At 45.0% G+C, this 21,170-nt stretch overlaps 1 long non-coding RNA gene across 2 annotated transcripts in view; it reads left to right on the top strand.

Annotated features, from left to right (window-relative positions):
- The first annotated feature begins 957 nt into the window (after window positions 1-957).
- The window catches only part of LOC125941400 (uncharacterized), a 38,518-nt gene continuing 18,305 nt past the window's right edge, over window positions 958-21,170 (top strand). For both annotated transcript variants that reach the window (XR_007464239.1, XR_007464238.1), the window contains exons 1-2: window positions 958-1,659; window positions 3,644-3,765. This is a non-coding gene — a long non-coding RNA (uncharacterized LOC125941400). The remainder of the gene's footprint in view (window positions 1,660-3,643; window positions 3,766-21,170) is intronic.

Genomic DNA, 21,170 nt, shown 5'->3' with positions numbered 1-21,170 from the left:
CAAGAATGTTGGCGATGCCATCCAGAATTTTATTGCAGGGTCAATGAGATTTCAACGTTAAAATCAGAACATAAGGTTTCGTTATCTAATACAACTTCAATTTCGATAAGCTGTATTCTTGCTTTCATTTATTTCTTCATTCTATTAAAATCAGCAGCCTACCATCTATGTAATAATTCTCAACTGCCTATACGCAAAATTTGCTTGCATTCTTCTACATTTCGTTTTTCTTAATTTTGTATTGAACTAACCGGTTCTAGGAAAATCCCCCAGAGTTCATATGGGCCTATGATATCGATGCTCTACATCTGCATCTACATATGTAAGATGGGCGCCAGTTCCACAACAAAGCTTTAATATTATTATATCCCTTTAACTAGGAACGCTACATGTATAGTTTTGGTTTTCCTCAACATGCGTTTGTATTTACTTTTAGTGTGTGTAAAATGATGCTTCTAGAATGAATGAATGAATGAATGAATGAATGAATGAATGAATGAATGAATGAATGAATGAATGAATGAATGAATGAATGAATGAATGATGTCATCATCGTCAGAATGTAGCCATGCGCAGGAGCGTGCACTCACTCCTTCGTGTATCAGAATGAATGAGTAAATGTTTTTAGGATAACCATTTCCGAATGGAAGGCAGTGTTTAATGCTGCCATATTTTACCAGGCAATTGTAGAAGTTTGTGGCACTAACCCTTTCGTGGACGGGACCTATTTCGCCATTTCCGTGCAGTGGTAGCAAGAAATAGAGCACATACATTAAGCTTATGGTAAAGTGAACATTCCGCTAGCCTAAATTACTTCCATTTTACTTCTGAGTGATATGTATCGGTACAGAGTACTGCTTTGGTGAAGACGCTTGATGCTTGACGTGGGGAATGTCGGTAGCAACCTCGAAATATTTTTCTATTTCTTTCTTGAAATGCTTGTGGCCAATAAATCCCTTATGCATGTAATTCCAGCGGGTGATCCAATCCTTTTCATAAAGAAGCGTGGCATGACTGACTTCACAATATTCCAATATTTAGTTACTCTGTAATTATGATGACTCATCATAAAAAAGCGCGAAGAGTCATTCTATCACCTTGATTTGCTTTCAGTGGAGTCTCAAGTAGCCTGGCATAAAATTATGTATGTTTCACACATGTATCGGCAGTCAATCATAATTCGTGTCGCTTCAGCCTACGCTAAGTGTTAGTCTTCCAAACTTGCCATTGTTGTTTATTGTGTGGCGCTTTGCTTTTCGACAACGATTTGCTCAAGTTGTCATATCTGTGCCATTTGCTTCTATGTTGTCCCTGTTATCTCATCATGTGTAATCGGGGGCACGACGCTGCTGCGCCAATGAAGTGTTCAAGTGATCGCCGCTGATGTTATTTCATTTTACGTTCTGCACGGAGCTGCACCCGTGAGCTCGTGGATTCTGGCGCTGCCGCGTTCACGACCCACCGTCGTTGCTCCTGGTTCCTGGGACCATGTTGCTGGCCAACTTTGGACCTGGCCATTTCACCTTACCGGCAACTCGGACAGGTCACGGCTGCTTTCGGCTGGTTCGGCGTGGGATATAATACGCCGGGCCTCACGGCGACTTCGCTGGGCACGACGTCGCTGCACGAATGGCGCGTTCACTGCAGCAGATGTTTCAGGTCAGTTACCTGAAAAGTAGTGATAATTACCTTATCGCGGTGTCATGCCCAAATGAAATTTTTGAAGCACTTCCGCACAAATTTTTTTTGTCTTCCTTGTTTTCATCTGCTCTATCGATGTTGCTTTTACTTTCTGGTGGTATCGAACCAAATCTAGGGTCCGATGCTGTCGTGCAGGACAGTCTGGGCAGGCTAGAGACTGGACAGGCAGCAGTACTTGATCGGCTTCAATGTAGCGAAGATAGGCCATATGCCAATGACCGAGAAATTAAGCATCTCGCTTGACGAAGAGTTGACACAATAGAAAAGAAATTTAGATCGATTTCACCTGTCCGGGTAGAAACACCTAATATGCTCAGAGTAGAATCCCTCGCCAGTTACAAGCAGTCACATGAAGGTGCGGCGTAAGTCAAGATGAGACAGTGAAACTTAATAATTTTTTGTATTGAAGTATTTTTGTATTGTGTCGGGTGACATCTGAAAAAAATATAATTGATTCCTTCACTTAAAATCAACGCTGCTATAGTTCCGAGTTTTCGTGCAACCGAGTTTTCGTGCAACCGAGTTTTCGTGCAACCGAGTTTTCGTGCAACCGAGCTTTTCGCAACAACCGAGTTTTCGCAACAACCGAGTTTTCGCGCAACCAAGTTACGGGGCGCGTTCGTCGCCCCACGCCACCTGTAATAACTTTTTGAGACACACGTGCTCTAGCGCCAAAGCTTTCGGGCGTCAGAAAGTTTACATGCTCTGGTGGAGTACAGGTATACATGCTCTGGTGGAGTACAGCTCCTCCTCTTCTCCTGCAGCTTCCACAGGAGCTGGCGAGTTCTAAGAGTTGCTTTCGACGCCGACGCTCGCGCCGCTGGAGACAACCAACACACGAAGAGTCAACTTACGTGGCTACACTGTAAAATAATTTACACCCTTAAAAGTGAATAAGGTGTCAATTATATTACAGTGTAGCCACTTATACCTAATACCTGTTGGTTACACCTAATACCTACATATGTGTTGGTTAAGGGTTCGCTTCTCTACGGAATTCCGCAGTGAAATAATAAGCGCTACCTAAATGCCTTCACTGCAGCAAATGTAGGCATTGAAGCGCGTCATTGCTTTATCAAAGGGAATAGCTGTCTAGAGCCGTTCGGCTATTCGCTTACATTCACAGTCAATGTCGATTGTTTCTGCACAATGCCTTTGTACGCAGCTGTTTATTGCTCGTATATTGTTTTTGAGGCTATTGGCCTAAAAAGTGATTACTTATGTAACCCCTACCCATTCTTTATTTGGTGCTGCCTTTACGGAACCTGTAAATAAAAAGTAAGTAAATAAATAAGGAAGTTATTGAATTAAATACTTATTTAATTTTCTGCAGAGCATAAAGCACTCGTGCGCTTTCGTTATTGCAATATCTCCCATGAAATTAAGTCACTTGCAGCCAGAACAATTACTTCTAAAAATGAAGATTTCCTTAAAATTCACATTCCACAAAATTTCTGTGTATCCTACATTACCTGGTACAAGGCATAGTATTTTCAGTAACTCGCGGGAGCTTCTACGCTTCTCAACTGCGGTAATAATATAGCAAATTATCCGTCGCGATGCTTTCCTTGAGGTATTAAATTGAACTCACACTATTACTACACAACTTTGCATTCAGTCGCTGGCCACTCATATTGAAAGAAGCAGCTTCAAAGAAGCATCACCGCTAGTGACAATATAGACGGGCTACTCGCATCATGCTGTCTTTGTCAGTCTTAAATAGTGTCTATCATTTCATTATCCTTGGATTAAAACCGTGTGGCCTTCGACGTGAGTGGTGGTTGCAAAAATAACAGCGACATGTGCACCAGTGACGTGTACGTCTGTTTCATAACATAGCGATCACTGAAGCAGGCGCTGCAGCGCATAATGCCACAGACAATCGATTGCACCCTTCTTGCAATGTCTGAAAACGTGTTGCGGCTTCTCCTCTTCCTGACAGGGTCGGTGTTACGAGCTGTTGGCTGACTTGAAATAGGCCGGAGTTGTCGCTGGTGCCTATCGGAACGTGTTTAATGCATCCTGCCAGGATCTACGCTGCGTATTGGAAAATGACCGCAATTGGTGAGCAATGTTTGCTTACGGGCGTCTTACGCTCTCATGATAATTAATAATACGGGATTCATTGTAGTGCACACTTTATTGCCGCGTTCTACACCAGAAATTTACTTAACGCGCTTTAACTAAGTAATTAAGGTGTTCGTCTCTAAACTATGTCGTTGAATCACTGGCTCCACGCCTGCTGAAGTGTGTCGGAAGTTGACGTTTCGGCCACATGTCACGGTGTAGAAGACGACACGTCAGCCTCCCATAGCCATGCTGTGGAGGCAACCACAGTTCCAGGAATTTTTGTCTGAAGAAGATAAATGTATCTGTGCTTGGTAGTTGTCGTCCAATTATATACTATCCAAACTGTCTTAAAGGCGCTCGATAATTGCAAATTCTAGAACTAATTGAAAGGCGATTTTTCTCGTCGTTGGGATGTCGTTGAGGAGGAGGAATAAACATTTATTGCGGAACCAGCACTTTAAGATGGCCGGGCCTAAGCCTCCCATGAGGGGACGTTCGAGGGCTTGCCTCGCCGCCGCCTCACGGGCGTGCTGGGTCGCCCAGGTTTGGTCGTCGAGGGCGGAGCTCCGCAGAGCCTCATGCAACCTCGACGAGAGGGTCGTGGTGTTAATGTGTGTGTACTGTACTGGGCACTCCCACAGCATATGCGGAAGCGTAGCCGGTTGAGTGCCACAGCACCGGCAGTTGGGGGTATTGTAAACTTCAGGGAATATAAGGTGGATGCGGCCGGGTGAAGGGTACGTATTTGTTTGTAGCAGACGCAGGGTAGTAGCTCGCCCGGCTGAACTTGGGGTGAGGTGGGGGGAAGGTTCGGCGACTAAGGTAAAAAGCCTTAACGAGATTGTTATAAGTAGTCAGATTGTCCCTCGTGTCCAACTCCTCTCCAGTGTCTCCGGCGCGGTTGACTAGGCCTCGCGCAATGGAGTGGGTGACCTCGTTGAGGTTGGGGAGTTGTGGGTGGACCGAGCCCGCATGGGCCGGGATCCATGTCAGGGAGATCATGCTGTCTTTAGAGTGTGGTGCCTGGCGGAGGATACGAAGAGCTTGTGGAGAAATACGACCTTTGCTGAAGTTAGTGACGGCTGAGCGAGAGTCACACACGATGGTGTGACAGGTGCGATCTAGAGTGGCCAGGGCGATGGCCACTTCTTCAGCCGTTTCGGCAGGGGGTGTAGTGCGGTGTAGGACTCCATCGCGTGTGGCGACGGCCACAATTCGTGTGCCATGGGAATATTGGACTGCATCAACAAATGTGACGCCCGGTGCATGAGCAAGGGCTTTTATGATAGCTCGGGTGTCGTTGACATTCATAGAATATTTAAGGAATATACAACGAATACCTGTATACAACGAATACCTAATATACAATGAGTACCTGTATAATATAGCTGGCGTGACATCCCATCACCAAATGGATGTAGGCTCAACTCTTTCCGATGCTGTTGCTCCATCAAGTCCATCGGGGTCCTCTTACTTAAATTTTACCATCGGTCATTGGTTTTGCCAGTTCGTACAACTTTCAGATTCTGTAGCCAGTACTAAGGCTGCTTGCCAAATTTGTTCATTATCCAAGAGTAAACGTCTCATTTGCTGACAGATATACCACCTGCCATTGCAGGAAATGCAGTCCCTGAGATCCTGATCAGAAGTTCAATGAACCGCTCACTAAATCTGTTTCGCAGAGCAGTGAACAAGTAGAAATAGAAAACCCATCAAGTCTACATATTCAAGACCTTCCAGCTCTTTACCTGACCCTGATGTATGCAAAAGATAGTCTTTCGAAGATAGGACAGAAGTATCTTAGACCAAGTCATTTTCAGAACAGTAATTTCTTCGTCATATAGGCTCCCTACCGGTATGGCTGTGAAACCACCATTCTTTATTTTTTTGAAAATCTGCTGATTTGAAATGCTTATTTTTTATTCCCTTGTGACATAATTGTCTAACAAGCAACTTCGCTCATTACTGATCGATGTTCTCATTATTTTTCTTTCATTGGACCGTTTGCGGGCTTGCTTTTTCTAAAGGGCGAAAATATGCAATAAAGCATATAAGGTATCCTACTAGTGCGTGCACGAAGAATGCGAGATTATCGCAGCAGACGAACCTCTTTCTGGTTGTTGATCATTTCTCTTACTAGATGTCTACCTTCCTGCTTGTGTGCAAGATACTTGTTCCCTTGGTGCAGCTGTTGCATCTCGTTGGAAAGAAATGCTATTATTGCGTAGAGCATTCACGTTTGCTGGATTGCTTGCACTCCCCCATTTTCCAGACATGTATCTCTGCGTTTAAATTTGAGTTTTTGAGAAGTGGACAGCTTTATCGAATTCAAAGGCGTCATATTGACGTCTGGGGGCAAGCTCAAAAGCGGTGCCCCAAGGAGCTGTTTTATTTCTTTATTTGATATATGACGGAGTTATATTCCTTTGAAGAAGGATGCGCAATCCATACTTTTATGCTTCATGGCAGCTAGGGACATCCTTTTTAACGCCATTCGCTGTCACAATTTCTATACTCTTTGGGTGCAGCAGGGTAATCATCATTTGTCACCATACATAAACAGAAGTTTTCCTCTTTCTATGTTTTACGGATATCCCTGTTGTATATCAGAAACGACCGTACTGTCCTAGCAAATAACTATAACGATTTCCAAGCTACCTTAGTTCTTCACAGATAAGGAGACACAATCTCTCCTATGCTCTTCGCTACGTGCTTAGTAGTATTCAAGCGGCTAAACTAGGAAGGTTTAGGGGTTAGCATAAACGGGGAACATCTCAGAAACCTGAGGTTTCCAGATGACATTGTCTAATTCAGCTACGGTGGGGACGACTTGCAACAAATAATTGAGTATACCTCAGAAGACAGTGTGAGAGAATTCGCACCATTGGTATTCAGTGTCTATAATCTGTGAGGGAGTACGTTCAGCTAGATTGAAACCAGCAGAAGTATAAAAATGCAGCGGAGCCCATATGGTTGGCATTATCTAATAATCACCGGCAGCTTACCTGCACAATCATTGCATTTTACCGGCAATCTTAAATGCTATATGGTAGAAACTTTGAGGTTAGCAGAGGATTTCGAGAAGTTAAGAACCGCACAACGGAGCGATGAAAAAAAAATGTTAGAGAGAGGTTGAGAGACGTTAAGTGTGTGGATTAGAGAGCAAACGAGAATAGCAGATGTCTTAATTGAGATTAAGAGAAAGTGAAATTAAGACACGAAGAGGTTGTAGGGCTATGGAATGAGTAGTGCAGATAACCGATGGTCTATTTGAGTTGCATAATGAGTTGCAAGTGTAGGGAAGCGCCAGTCGAGCATTTCAGGGAACCACGTGGTGTGCTGAAATTCCGAATTTTGCAGGTATACCACAGCTGGTGCAAGAGAGGCGTAATTGCATATCGATGGGAGAGGCTTTCGTCCTGCAGTGGACATATAATTGGCTGACGATGACGATAAGATAACGAGTAATTTCAAAATCGATGCTCCGTGTTTCTTTCTTTTCCGTGCTCACCCACAAACATGCTGGCGCGGACCTTGTTGCATGACGGGATGTGACAGCGTGTCGAAAATTGTAAAATAAGTATCACCGACCGCAAGCAAGAAAGACAGAACGAAACACGCAAGCACGCGCTGAGAGACGGCGAGGAAATGGATAATGATAACCCGGTGGTTTTCCGAGGATTTATTGCCGCTTCCGGCATCTGTCATACTCCTCATGTCTCGAAGCTGACTGGGTCCCGCCCCTTCCTCTCCCCCTTCCTCACTGCGGTGTTTCCATTTCCTGTATTTCCTTGCCTTTCAACCTTGGCTTTCGTTTGCGAACGGATCGATTCGCGGTGCGGCGAATGTAGGGCCGGCGCAGGTGGATACGGTTTTGCGCGCCCGCAGCGCCATCTCGTATCTGCGCAGGGCACTCCATGGCAAGCTCTCTTCGCGTGGTATTTCCCTTCGGCGAGATGGCGGTGGTGGGACTGGGAGCGCTGCTTCCATTGCCTATAGTTCAATGGTTATGCGTTCAATCTGTTCCCTCGGTCTTACGGAGAATGTTACGCCCGAGATACCTGGGGCGCGATCTTGTACGCGTTCCAAAATGGAACGGAGGCGTTCCGTTCCATCGAGCCGCACACGATTGGTCAATTTCAACCGCGACGTTCAAATTGACCAATCGTGTGCGGCTCGATGGAACGGAACGCCTCCGTTCCATTTTGGAACGCGTACAAGATCGCGCCCTTGATCTCTCCAGTGGCATTGTGTAGCAAGCTCAGTTTATCGCCCCAAAGTCGAAACAATGTTATACATCAAAGAAAATTAAAAGTTGTTCACATTTATTTCTGGATAAGGAGGCTATATACGTACAAATAAAAAAATAAAAACTTATAATGGAGTAAAAATAATCAGTGTGATAATGACTTATTTACTGATTGGTTTGTTGTACTGCCCTCAAGTTGAAGGCCCTTCCAGCGTATCAAAGACACAACTTGGGCTTTGTGTTAGGTTACAACCCTTACGTCCTAATTTCGAAGTGCTCAGATTCAACTTATAAAATATGACACGTAATTGGGCTTTCGGGGTTTCAGATTGGTATTCTGGTCTACTGTCAGCTGCATATTTTCCTGCCTGGTAAAGAGGAACCGACGTATTTTCACGCAGGGTGACAACACGCCGCCATAGAATGGAAAAAAAAAAGTGGGTTGCCGCTTACTGGCGACTCGGAAATTAACGCTGCATTACGTTACACTCACAAAGGATAAGAAAAATTTCACCTTTTTGGCAATCCACGCCGCTATTTTTGCATACTGCGGCAAGCAATGGGGTCGCCTCGCGCTGTCATTCAATCAATAATTGCACGATGAACTACAGCTGTTCATCGTACCTTCGGTGCTTAGAATATGCAAAATTCGTCACGTGCATGGCGAGACGTGTACTTCAGCTCCACCGGATGCTTGATCCTAATTGACGTTGTCTGTGAAAGATTGCGACCGGCCACCACTATATATTTCATCTCCTACTTCGAAGACGCTTCAAATAATCCGCAGTTTCAACGTTTATTTATTATCTCATATGTTTGTAAGTTATATCTTTTTTTTGCTATTCTAACACCCAGCAATACGCACACGCCTTCTGATGTTCTCAATATGCCAAGAAGGTGGCGTCCGGCTCGGGCTCAAGCTCTGAATGACTCGACTGGCGACTTATCAACTTTACCAACACAGCTTTAATCGTTCTTGATGCCGATATAGTCTTGTGTATTTCTTTTTCGAACGATAACGACTGAATTTGATGAACGACGCATCTGGGACGAAAAATTGAGACAGAAACCATCTCAGGATGACTGTTGACGCTAATTCGATTAGCATTGAAACACTGCAGCGACGCACTGTGTCGTCACCACCGAAACGCGTCACGTGTGATGCGTGAACTCCATCCGGGCTCCTTTCTCGCGCTTCTATCTAGCGCTAACCACCCCCAAGTAAAGCGTGCAAGTAATGCCCGCCTCTTCGAGTAGACTAGCTCAAGGACTACAATCGTGCTATCTGCCACGGGGGACGTTTTGAAATTTCAAGCACCGGTTATATTAGCAGAGTTCATATCACCAATTCTCGCCTTGCGTAAATTAAGCGCTTTAAGTACCACCGTTCATATTGTCATAGATTCTCTATAGTGTGTGTTCGGTCCTTCCCGCGGCTAATAACTCTCCTGTATTACGTCTATACCTTTCGCTAGTCCCCGGTGATTTGCAATGTATTCGATTAATTTATGTTGCCTGGCTGCAAGGGTTTGATTCTGAATGAGACGGAGGACTCGCTAGCCAAGGTATCACTTAACGGCTGGCGTGCGTAGTGGCTTTGGCGTCGCGCTGCTAAGCACGAGGTCGTGGGTTCGAATCCCGGCCTCGGCGGCCACATTTAGACGGCAGCGTAATGCAATAACACCCATGTACAGCGTATTGAATGCTGGTTAAATCCCAGGTGGTTAAATTTAATCCGGGGTCCTCCAATATGGCCCGCATCATAATTGTATTCTGGTTTTGGCATGTACGTAATACGCCAGAAATTCGTTTTTTAGGTGACCTAATGGGCCCTGTTATTTCTGTGATACCATTCTCTGCTTATATCACTGCGGTTAGATTTGCGCGCGTACTGTTCAGTAAGTGTTGTCTAACACTACGTTAACAGCTCCTCCTGAGTATCGACACCACCTAAATCCCTGGTATAATACATTTTTAAATACACGCAGACTTGAAGTAACCTTCGCCAAATTACGCTGTTGGGTTCCCTCTCTGAACGTTTACCTGCACAGGCCTGCTTTGAGACATATTGTGCATTTTGTGTAATAACGACGAAGCACTATATCACTTGTTTTTGTCGCGTCGCTGTTTTACTATACTAGAAAAAGAATTTTCGAAATTCCTTTTCGCAAAATTGGCCTGGATCTCACAGTTCGTTATGCTTTAATTTGGAGCTTGGACTCTCTGGTACTGTCCCAGGGATGTTTGCGGCACTGCCCAGGAATTTATTAAAGCGCAGCTTTCTATGTCTCACTGATTCGTTCGTGAGTGCCGAAAACGCACTGCAGGAAAGCCAACTTACACAATGGAACTATCTGCGCATCTGCGCACACACTAGAACAGCGGCGCTCGACATACGTATCCTAGAACACTACAGTTTACATTCGCAGTTGTACCAATAAGAACAATGGGAACTGCAACGCCACGCTACCCAGACGAACTGTATATATCTGCATTTGCGGTCACGCAAATGCATTCCCGGTCGTCACCACGGGTAGGCCGCGGGTACAGCACACGACAGAAGATGCTGCCGTGTGCTAACGTAAGCGCGAGCGCGATCGTGTATCGTGTATCCCGTGTATCAGCAACGGCACAGCCTGTGACCGTCTACCACAGCGATCACAAAACAATACTGCGCAAGTGTAGAGCCGTCCGTGAAAGTATGAGAGAGAGAGAGAGACAGAGAGAAACGAGAAGGGAAAGGTAAGGAAGTGAACCAAGGATGTCAGTCATTCACAGAGTCAGTCGCAGAGGAAGGTCCACTGTCACAAGCGCTCAGTCCAGTGTCCTTCAAGAAGTGAACAAGAGCTTTTTTGGCCTTTCGCATGCAAGAATGCGTAGGCCATGGTCCCCGAATCTTTTCCTCTGACAGCACTCTGCTATCTAACATGCTGAGTTGAGCTTGAAGAATCCGTCGTTGAGCGTCAAAAGCTGGGCAATGACACAGAAGGTGCTCTAGCGTCTCATCGCGCCCGCACGAATTGGATGCCGCACTGTTAGCCATTCCTATTAGGAATGAATAGGAATTTGTAAATGCGACGCCCAACCACATGCGACACAGTAAAGTTGCTTCGCTACGGGAGAGTCCAGGTGGCAGGCGAAGTCGCAATTTAGGGTCGAGAAAATGCAAGCGTGAGTTGCTGAAACCTGGGGAATTTCATCTTAGAAGTGTGATGTGGCGAGCAAGAGATTGAAGTTGCCGCTCAGCGTCCGTTCTTGAGAATGGTATAGGCACTCGCTGATGTTTTTGATGAACCGAGCGAGCAGCTTCATCGGCGCTGTCGTTGCCAACAATTCCGCAGTGGCTCGGCAACCACTGAAATACAATGGCATGTCCTTTCTCGATCGCGTGGTGATGAGCTTGCCTTATTTCGTGCACTAGCTGTTCGTGTAACCCATGACGTAGGGCAAACTGCAGAGTTTGTAGGGCTGCTTTCGAATCGCAGAAAATGGCCCAACTATTTGCTGGTTGCTGGAGCACGTAATGGATTGCACCTTGAAGAGCCGCAAGTTCTGCTGCTGTCGACGTAGTGTTGTGAGAGTATTTAAATTGCAAAGAGATGGCGTCCGATAGAACAACCACTGCTCCGGTAGAGCTGTTGGAATTGGTGTAACCGTCCGTGTAAATATGTATTCGGTCAAGATAAGACTCGTGTAGGCAAAGCAGGGACAACTGCTTCAGGGCTAAGGGTGACAGGTCTGATTTCTTAGCAATCCCAGGAACTGAGAGGCACACGTGAATTTGCCGGAGACACAACAATGCCGATGTTGGGCGTTTTGCAGGCTTGAAGCCAGAAGGTATCGACTCGTGTTGTCTCGTCTCAACACTACAGTATGTAGCCTGTGGTCGTCGCGCTGGCAAACCGGCTAAATGGTGGGATGGTAGTCGTGAAAGGTGTCGAATATGGGTTGTGATCGACGATATGGGTGGTGATCGGGTGCTCCTGTGTAATGACAATCGTCGCAGCTGTCGAAGAACATCTCGGGAGGCCAAGACATGTCCGAAGTGCATGGGCTTGCACGCTCTGTAGTGCAAGGAGACTTGTCTTGCATGTGTTCGACAAGACTGGAAGACTGTAGCGAAGAAATCCGAGAAATAGTGCCGTGTATAGCTGTAACATAGAGCGCACGGATGGTTCCCATGATTTTCCAGCTATGAACTTAAACATATTCTCAATACAATTAAATTAGTTTTTTCTTCATGTAGGAGTCATGGGGACTCTAGGTGAGGTTTCGATGCACAATAACGCCTAAAAATCTGAGTTTTCTTATATGCAATTGAGTGGCCCTCGATGCACACCCGGTAGAAAGACATTGGTTTTCGTGTGAATGCCACTAGTGCACATTTTTCCGTAGATATTGTCAGACCTTGTCGGCGAAGGCATGCCACTGTCAGGGTTGCTGCTTTCTGTATTCTAGCGCGCACTTGTGGCCGTGTCACGCCGGACGGCCAGATGCAAATATCATCTGCGTAGAGCGAGACATTAGCGGTCTGTGGTAGCGTTTCGGTAAGCCCCACTAGAACGAGGTTGAAAAGAGACTCAACACTCCGCCTTGTGGGACACCGCGACTGGAAATATATCTATTTGTCGGGCCATCTTCTGTAAGAACAAACACCGATCTCCTTGAGAGATAGGTCCTAATCCATCTGAAAACGTGGCCTCCAAGTTCTGCAGCCTCAATAGCTTGGAGAATGACTTCGTGGGTTACGTTGTCGTAGACACCTTTTACGTCTAAGAAGAGTGCCACAGAGAGACGCTTCATAGCTTTTTGTTGCTGCACGGAGGTCACAAGATCAATTACGTTGTCTATTGAAGACCGTCCACGTCGAAAACCAGCCATAGCATCAGGGTAGATGTTATAGTATTCAAGGTACCACTCCAGACGTGTCAGCAGCATCCTCTCCATGACCTTACCGATGCAACTCGCAAGTGCAATCGGTCGGTACGATGTAAGGTCCAGCGGAGACTTTCCAGGCTTCAGTAGAGGCACCAGTCGGCTGCACTTCCACTCTTTGGGGACTATGCCGTCATGCCAAGGTTTATTGAAGATATCCAGCAAACAGCATTGCGCTGTTGAACCCAAGTGCCTTAAGGCAGCGTAGGTCACCCCATCGGGACCGGGTGATGACTACCGCCTGTACACAGCCAAAGCCGCTTGCATTTCTTCCATAGTAAAAGGCGCTTCCATACTTTGATCTCTCGCGACAGGGACGTCATGTAGCGAGAGGTCCATCAGTAGAACGATGTCACCAGTAACCTTTGCACAAAAATCACCAGCGACTTCAAGCTCTGGTCGACTCTGATGTAGAGCGAGTGCTGTGAACGGACGACGTTGTTGTGGAAGTGATCGAAGACCCTGAAGAGTTGTCCACACGGGGGATAGCGGCTTGCGAGGTTCTAGGGAATCGCAGAAGCTCTTCCGTCGTCGGTCCTGAAGTTTGTTCATCTCACGCTGAATTTTCTTCGGAATGCGTCGGGCATCGAGTCATAAATGGACTTAGTACGCCTATATCGTCTCTCGGCCCGCCGGAGGATCGCACGAAGCCTCTCCAGTTCTTGGTCGAAATTTGTGCGTCTTGTCGATGGTGTATACGTCCGCGTAGAAGCCTGCAGCGCTTGTATGATAATGTCTTCAAGGGGCTCGGGATGTTCATGTCTGCACTTGTCCTCGATCGAAAGTCGGTACGCTTGCCAGTCAGTCTGTCTTGACAGCATATGCGAAATAGAACTGTCAAAGCCTCTGACATTAATGTAGGTAGGCATATGGTCGCTGCCATGAGTTTCAATGTCTGTGATCTATTGAACTTTAGAATTTAAACTATGAGACACTAATTTCAAGTCCAAACAGCTACTGTAAGTCACTCCTCAGAGATCTGTCGGGCTGCCATCGTTCAAAACTCTGTCCGCCGTGCTCGGCAGCGAGATCAACTAGACTCGTGCCTCGTTGATTAGTCTTGAAGCTTCCCCAAAGTGGATGATGGGCGTTAAAGTCACCCATGCTTATCCAAGGACCTGGAGTTTTCATGAGTATGTCGTTTAGTCTCTGTCGATCAAGTCGACGTGATGGTGATAGGTAGGCGCCTATTAGTGTGAATGAAACCTTTTTTTCTTTTTGACAAGGAGACATACGTAATGATTGTCATCGTGAGGCTCCACTTTTTGTTGAACATATGTGAGCTCCTTGCGAATATAAAACAACTTGACTTCGCTCAATGCACGATGAAGAAACAAATGACTCGTAACCCGACAGTCGAATTGTTTTTGAAAAAATGAGGTTCACAACTCGGGAACTTGCTCTCAAAAACATAGTGCCGAAATTCTGACATCCGTGACTGCAGACCTCTGGAAAGTATGAGTGTGTGCGTGTAACCAACGGCTACATGATCTAAAATGAAGGCTATGCAACTTAACGAAATGTATTCATTCAACTTCAACGTTCAAAAAATACAATCCCAAACAAGCAATAATATCGCATATGCATCGCATCGGGTCGCGCGGCATTTCTTGGGTTCATCGCGTGGTCGTTGGCTTTGGACTTTGACTTTGATTCAGTTTGCATGGGAGAAAGCTTCGCGTTCAACCATCTTTCTTTACGAAAGGGGCTTTGATTTTTTATTTATTCCAAGCGATTACTCGCTAAATATGTGTCCTTTATTCCTATTAGTTTTTGCGCATTTAAAATCAGGTTACGTACGTAACTGAATGTATGGCATCTATCACATTAACTTTACCAGTTCTTTCAAATTTGCAAGTGAAACTTGACTTCTATATTCATCAGGATAGCAACAAGACACAAATTGGCATGAAAGGGGTTGATTGAAGAACGGCACATGTCCAGTGACCCACGTTGTTGTGAAAGAGTTTAGGACACAAAACAAACATACCGCAAACTGGGATAATTTCCCAAATAATCTAATCTCGTAACAATTTTTGTGTTCGCACATTTATGCACAAACTTGCTACAGAAAGCGGTTGAAGGTGTTAGTTTTCATGGGATGGGTCCAACAGAAAGTGATAAAACGACTGCTCCCGCGAGCAGGCCGGGCCAGAAGCCAAGCCCATTAAAACAAGAGATGCTACAAGCACACAAACCTTAAAACGTGCGCTCTAATGACTCTGAGGTGACTAATTATGTGGGTTGTGCAGCGCGGACGGCTAACGCGGGCTGGCTCCCAACCTTTACCGACGCTTAGAAATTGCTTTGCGCATGCGTCGTAAATCACGCGTAATGACTAGCTTACCTGTAGTAAACAATGCCTCAACATACACGCTAATGACTCTGGGTGATTAGTGGCTAATGATGCGCACTACGTACATAAACATACATTGCTCGTCAACGCCGATGGTTCTCAAAGAATAAGCAATCATAGCGTGTCATGATGAATGACTGCCGTAGCAAGTGTGATAGGCTGATCCGGAAGTCTGATATATGAGGCTGCACCACGTGCGCTGCGCTGACGTGGACGTCGAAGATCAAGCGCCCAAAAAACGATACCTCCACTGTAAATATATAGCTTGCTTTTCGAATAACCCCGGCGGGTTCACCTATACAGCTTTGCGATGCATCTGCGATGCAAGAAAGGTGCATCTTTGTATTTGAAAAGTGGTTAAAGCAGCATCCCCGGAACCTTCTCTCTCAGTTTTATCCACAAGGATGATAATGATAGTACATTAAATTAACCACGGAATAGAAAATTGTACAGCACGTTCTCTTCTTTTTCTTTCATTCGTTAATGTAGCACTTTTAACGCGACAGCGTTAAGGGCCCCGTGTCGCAGAAAAGCCGGCGTCGGCAACCGGTGTGCGATGCGGGTGGCGGAGAAAATAAGCGCGGCCTCTTCCTTATGGAACTTGTCGAGGGATCAAATACGTGAATAATAACTGCATTGCCGTTGCCAATGACATTGTATATGAGATGCTGCAGACGAATTATTGAACGCTACGCACTGTCAAGTAAATTATGTCTTTTTTCATGAAAGCATATATACGTATGTTCCAAAAATTGTGGCATAAATAACTTATATCAACGCTTCCACGTTTTTTGTCTGTTTAATAAGTAAAGAAAATATCACACGAACTTTAGAACTATATTAGTTCTAAATCAGCAAAGCAGCGCATGCAGCTGATATGAAAAACGTTAAAGGTCAATAAATGAACAAGTTGAAGACAAATATTTTGAAGAATCTTTGTAATTCAAGAACCTTGTTTACATTTTGTACATATGCAACGGCCAGGGAAAAACCTCAATGACGCTGTCCCTCGTTGCAATAGATTGCGCATGAGCAGCTGTTACCGGTCGTGCATTGTAATTACACCGCACTTATAGTCGCAACAGTGAGTACATATAAAAAGCAGGAGTTCTGCAAAAAAATATACATTTGAAATTCGAAAATAGAATGGAATATACAAATGCAAAGGTACAACTTGGTAAAGGGCAAAAAAGTGTCGCTGGAAATGAAGTTCGCTGCTTCTATACACAAAATCTCGCAACAAGATATATACGCATAAGTATCGAATAAATCTACGTATTTAAGCAAACGTTACTGTATATAATGCGTCAAACAAGACGCGTCAAACAAGACACATGTTGCGCAGTCACAGATAGTAAACTTTACGCATAGAAAGACAGACGATCCAGGCAAGAACAAACTATGATCGCAGAAATCGTAATATGTACTTCGGCCATGCGGTGGTCGCGACAGCACCATATCGGTAGAATAATAGAGGAATAATGCACACTCTAAAAACTAGGGAGAGTATCGCAGGAGTGAAGGGGCCGATTTACTCTTCAATGCATTGTTTTACTCTCGCAAAATGACGGGGAGAGTGAAATGCATTGTTCACTCTATCCGCATCGAGAGAGTGAAATGTTATTTCTACTCTGCCCGTCTGAGAGAGAGTAGAATGCCCGTTCCACTCTCGCGGCAACAGAGAGCAAAACGTAGTATATACTGCTGCTTAAACTGCATGAGGCTGGTTGGGAACATGGCGATGTATCGCTCACGCAGGTAGAGCAAAGAGCGCATCGTTTTTCTTGTAAGAGAAGAGGCATCCAGCGCGCAAACTGGTGCGGAGATCAGCGCACTACTTTTTGTTTCGGAGTCGCCCCCACCGCGCGCCCGCACAACATCGCGGAACAGCACAGCGCCGGAGAAAGGCGATCCGTTCAGCGGGCAGGCCCGGGCAGGCGGCGCGCGCCAAGGCCATCCAAGAAAACTCTTGTGCCAGCCACGTTTCACCGCCGCGAAAAGAGGACAGTCGTTCATCGTTCGTTGGATTGAACAACAAATACTCCACGGTAAGTGATTTCTAACTTACGTGGCACATTCTGCGTATATGACATGCTATCGCCAGGCAGTGATCGCGTAGTTAAGCCTGTTAAGCCGCCGCGATTGCCAACGGACTAAAGGTATGCGTGCTGCGTCATTCGATGTCAATAGAAAAAGCCAGTCGTCACGATGACTGCATGTGATTTTATCACTTGCCGCAATCCGTGAGAGCTTTCAAAATCGCAAACGCTCAGTGAAGCACGGTGTGTTCAATAGTGAGACGCGGCGTCGCATAAAAAGGTTTCTTCACCAGCCCATGATTCCGTGCCAATGCCGAGCGTGCTTAGCGTGTGTTTTATGTGTTTGAATTTATTCAGTTTTGCAGTCTACGGTGTGCGGATCGCTGTTTAACTAAGGAGTTACATAACAAAAGGCGTCAGCTTGTTGGCGGCATGCTTTCGTTATATTAAGGCGCGCGCTTGACAGTGTGTTTTGCCCATAGGTAATCTGCGGCCAGTGAAGTTACGTGCAGCGCTAGCGCCTGTTAGAAAGTTGCCGCAGGCATACAGCTGCACGCTGCGTGAGGTCAGTGTGGCGCGTAATGTTAAACTGCCTGAATACGCATGGGGAATTGTTGCTTTGCGCTGAATAAGACACCTTTTTTTGCCAATGTATTGGTGTGAATTTATGTCTGATTTTGTGTCTCGTGTTGCGGTTTCCGAGCACGGTGCGAATGTGAACAGGCGCGTTGTGTATGGACTCGGTGACTGGTCAAGCGGCGAGTTATGCACTGGAATCGAATACAGTGGCTACTGTTGTAGGATTACAGTGACAGGGACGTTCTACATTATTGCTATTGGCTCGGTCTCCACGTTTATTGTTTTCGATATGCCTGTGCATTTCCTAGTATGAGTTGGCACTTGAAAAATAGTATGAACGGCTAAATCAACCTTCCTCTGTGGGATCCAAGCGTAAGCTGTGCATTTTGCTATTTCAGGGCAGATTGAAATGTATTTACCATCTTGTTATTTTTCGTGGAGAAATTAAGTATCAAAGTAAAATGGTACCTTGCAGTTTACCAGTCGTTTGTCATGCACAAACTATAAGTTGGTCTAATAAACTAATAACGTTGGTCTAACTGAAGCTTTTACATGCCTTCAAGTATGTAAAATGCTAGATTTCAAACTGCAGCAAGAGTCGAGTCCGTCAAAAATGAACCCCACTGCGTACCTCATAAATGGAAATAAGTTCATGCTTTTAGAAAGCTTAGATACAGGCCGCAGTGAACTGTTTCTTGTCATTCTTGAAATGTGGGTAAGCTTGCCGTAAACAGGGCTTGCTACCCCTTCTTATAATCACACCCAGTAATATCCATTGAACTAGATGACCATATTGTCATGCCTACTGAAAATATGATCCTCAAATTATGGCTTGAGCAGTGTCATAACCAGAAGGGGGGGGGGGCACAGTGGGCGCGTGCCTAGGACGTGTCACAAGAGGTGTTTGTGACACATCTGAATTCGTCATACAGCTTTGCACTCTTTGCTTTTCGGCAGGTTACATAAAAACTACATGCTTCACTGTTCAGTTAAATGACTGCAGATTTGAGCACTTCATATCGTAATCAACTTCAAGTGCAGCATAAGCAGAGCGTACAGAATTCGGTCTCATAAGTTTGACGGGTTTCTTTAAAGGTGGTTCACCTCCTTTTCATGTCATGTCGTGTCATTCTTCTAGCACCACATTTGCATTATTGTTGGCCACTTGTGTATGCCGAGTGTAGTCTTTATACATTTAACTCCACTAGCTATGTTCCCTTTACTTTGGCGGCTGATTTCTTTTGTTTTAGATAAGCCAAAGAGCCTAAATTCTCTTCAGGAATTATATTTATTCATAACGTTAGAAATGAGATGCAGACAATACCACCACTGCTCACTCCCCTAGAGGAGGGGATGCGTTTACGAAGTGTGCCAACGATGACCAATATTTTATTTTTCGGGATTTTTGTAACACTGGTGCTGGACTGAGTCCTAACGGCCAGTTTTCTTTTTTCTTGCCTTAAGTCAAAGAATTTAAAAGTGGTATTGAAGTTGACTATTACAGTCATTTACATGTTTCACTTGTATTACAGTACAAATACTTAGCGCTAAGGCTTCTTAGTGCCATGACCTTTTTCCTTGACTGTTTTTAGATGGTTTCACAATATTTCCTCATGTTCATTTGCGCGCACATTGTTTTTCAGGCACCCGTTTTATAAAACTCAAGAAGGCAGCTGCAAGGAGAAAATGGTGTCAAGGAGCCAGCTCAGCACGACTCCACATGGTGCAGAGGAGCGTACTCCAAAGCATCAAAATGTGTTGCCATGCAATTTGGAAAATATTGTTTTGCAAGCAAAAATTTTCCACTTCCCTGATCAGATCATTAGAAGATGCATCTGTACGAAATGAACAAACTATCATGTGATGTCTTATGAGAAAGAAAATTATGCAATAGACAACAAGAATACCGCAACAGTTGTGAAATGCGTCAGTGCGCTGTGGCAATAGCTGTCTACGAAATACAGTCCGTGAGAAAGCGCGATGGCACGATCCCGACAGCACCAGGAAATTACTTGCATGATGATGCCAAGAGTGAAGTCGAGCTTTCTGCCAAAAGACTACCAGCTTTGGATCCAACCGAATGGGAGCTATGATACGCCACAGTACTGCCTTCACTCCGAGCGGAGATAAGTGTTGGACAACCACGGCAAGATGCGCGTTTAGAAAAAAAGGGGGTGCAGCCCATGCATGAATAACTATGTGAAATATTATAACCAGGAACTTGACGGTGCGGCTTTACACGAAAATATACAGCACATTTCTAAATATACTGTATGCTCTCAGTCAGGAGCATCCATACGCTTCATAGGATGTTATCAAACGAGCTGCTGTCTTGAAAGTAATTTGCGCATGAAAAAACTTCCTGCGCAAATTACTTTATCAGCCTCATGCCTAGCAGCTCATCTGATAACCTACGGTATATAAGTACACGAGTTTAGTGCTTGAAATGCGTTTTCTGAGCAGTAATGTGGTGCATCTTTCTCTTCAATCGTAGTGCCAATACTTCGCGAGTTTGCGCATGTTTGTTGTTTGTTTGATTTTACATTGTGTACTTTCATTTTGAAATGTTGCCAATTGAAAATAAAAAAAATATTTCTCACTGCATTAGCGATGAAATGTTAAAGAAAATGTTTATGTATTATTGCAAGATGTGTTGTAAAGTTCATGAAAATCCGTGTAATCGGATTTTATGTGTATCTGTATGTTTTTCGAAATCTTACTCAGTTTGCCTTGTGACTGTTTGATCAATAAAAATGTTGACCTTTGAAGAAAAATATGTTTCATTCGAGTGACTCGGCGACTAAACATCAAATCCAATTCACCAAGCATGAGTGCAGGAGCTCCTTATGAAGGAATCAAATATCCCCGACATGTAAGTGTTGTGAATCGCCTCTGATGTGACCATGGCACTGCATAGCGAGTGCTTTCACACAACTGGGAGGAGTACCAGCACTCTGTCTGAAGGAGTACAAACACTCTATTAGGAGGAGTACAAGCACTCTGTTTGGGGGAGTAGAATCACTCGGTTGGAGGGAGTACTAATACTCTTGTGGGGTGGAGTATTCGTACTCTGGAAGGAGTTCTAGCACTCTGTTGAGGAGGAGTACTAATACTCTGTCCGGGGGAGTTGCTGTACTCTCTCCGAGATGGAGGCGTTTTACTCCTGAAAAGGGAGTGAAATATGGGACAAGCAGATACTCTCTCAAAGAGAGTTCCCGGAACTCTCTTTGTTTTTAGAGTT

The sequence above is a fragment of the Dermacentor silvarum genome, chromosome 11, assembly GCF_013339745.2.
Source record: "Dermacentor silvarum isolate Dsil-2018 chromosome 11, BIME_Dsil_1.4, whole genome shotgun sequence".
NCBI lineage: Eukaryota > Metazoa > Arthropoda > Arachnida > Ixodida > Ixodidae > Dermacentor > Dermacentor silvarum.
Note: the sequence above shows the minus strand (reverse complement) of the source record. Positions and strands in the feature narration are given on the sequence as shown.